Raw genomic sequence first — 1,789 nt, forward strand, 5'->3', positions numbered from 1 at the left:
TGTAATCCCAGCTACTCAGGAGGCTGAGGCAGGAGAATCACTTGAATCCGGGAAGCAGAGGTTGTGGTGAGCTGAGATCGCACCATTGCACTCCAGCCTGGGCAACAAGAGTGAAACTCTGTCTCAAAAAACAAACACAAAAAAATTGTGGTAAAATACAGATAACATAACATTTACCTTCTTAATCATTAAAAAAAAATTGTCCCAAATACATCAGACAAATATTAAATCTCTTGATGATTCAGTCTGCTGAACTATGCAACTATCATAGTACCCTTTTAACCATTTTTAAGCATACAGTTCAGTAGTGTTTAGTGTGTTCACATGGTTGTGCAATGAATCCCCAGAACTCTTTTCATTTACCCAAACTAAAACTTGATACGCATTAAACAATAATTTCTCATTCCCTCCTATCTCCAGCCCTCAGCAACCACCTTCTCAAACTATTTTTTTCTCAACTGTAAAATAGGGACACTATTCCAAAAGGATTATTATGAGACTTAAATGAGTTAAGTGTCATGGACTAAATGTTTATGTCCCCCCAAAATTCAGATGTTGAAATCCTAACCTTCATTGTGATGGTATGAGGAGATGAGCCTTTGGGAGGGGATTAGATCCTGAGGGTGAAGCCCTCGTGAAAGGGATTAGTGCCCTTATAAAAAAGTCCCCAAAGAGCTCTCTAGTTCTCTTTGTGCCATGTGAAGCTACAAGGAGAAATCAGTAGTCTGCAACCAGGAAGAGGACCCTCCCCAGAACCCACACCTGATCTATTTCTAACCTCCAGCACTGTGAGAAGTAAATTTCTGTTGTTTATAAGCTACCCAGTCTATGGTACTTTGTTATACACCCCAAACTGACTAAGACAATAATGTATGCAAATTGCTTGCTATAGTGCTTCATACACAATTTAAGTGCTCAGTAAATGTTAGATATTATTATTTGTGATTCTATCTTAATGATTTTTTTGAAAACACCATGAATTAACATGGGTGAAATTGGGTATACAAACACAAATAAAGGCTATAATTAGAGAAAGATGAGTATGAAGGAAGTGAGCAACAAGAGACCGTATGTGGAAGAGGAAAGAGGAGGATGAATACTCTTATGGTCTTATCATGGAGACAAGGAGTTAGGATGCAGGTCCTGATATACCTTGGCTTGATTGGTGGCTATATATGAGCCTTAATTTCCACTTGCTTATTTCCTGTGGGTAGGGGCTTAAGAGACCTGGGCAATTTTCCATTTGTCTGATGCAGAGGTGGCACATAGCAGTGGGTTTTTGTTTAGCTTAATGTAAAGCATGTTATTTAAAAAGTGAATTAGTCTTCAACCTTTATTGATTGGGATTTTCACATAAAAATCTGTATTTCAGGCTTCATTCACTTGGAAGATCTGCTAAAAATTGGTCCTCATTTAATTGAGGCAACAATTGGCTGGACTGTGTAGATGATTTCATCTCAGCCCATATCACTCAATTATGTTACCTGCTTAGCCTCTGAGGAAGGTGGTCTGTAAGGTTAATCAGGCAACTTATTTTTTTCATATAATCAAACTCATATTCCCAATATATGATCATGACCACTATCGTGACACATACTGACAATTCTACCTTTTCTAGGAAACTTGATATCCTGACTACAAACGTGTCTATAGATTATGTTCTCCCAAGTTAGTACCTTCAAGAACTGTGAAAGGTCTAAGATTTTTTTTTTTTAACTTTTATTTTAAGTTCACGGGTACATGTGCTGGATATACAGGTTTGTTACATAAGTAAACTTGTGTCATGGGG

The 1,789-nt window shown here is 37.6% G+C and overlaps 1 non-coding gene across 1 annotated transcript; it reads right to left on the minus strand.

The window, feature by feature from the left end:
* Positions 1 to 206: 206 nt before the first annotated feature.
* On the minus strand, positions 207 to 274 carry LOC116812365 (small nucleolar RNA SNORD77). Its single transcript, XR_004370666.1, has one exon. It is a non-coding gene; the product is annotated as a small nucleolar RNA SNORD77 (small nucleolar RNA).
* Between the last annotated feature and the right edge of the window lie 1,515 nt (positions 275 to 1,789).

The sequence above is a fragment of the Hylobates moloch genome, unplaced genomic scaffold (genome assembly GCF_009828535.3).
Source record: "Hylobates moloch isolate HMO894 unplaced genomic scaffold, HMol_V3 SCAFFOLD_7, whole genome shotgun sequence".
Classification (NCBI taxonomy): domain Eukaryota; kingdom Metazoa; phylum Chordata; class Mammalia; order Primates; family Hylobatidae; genus Hylobates; species Hylobates moloch.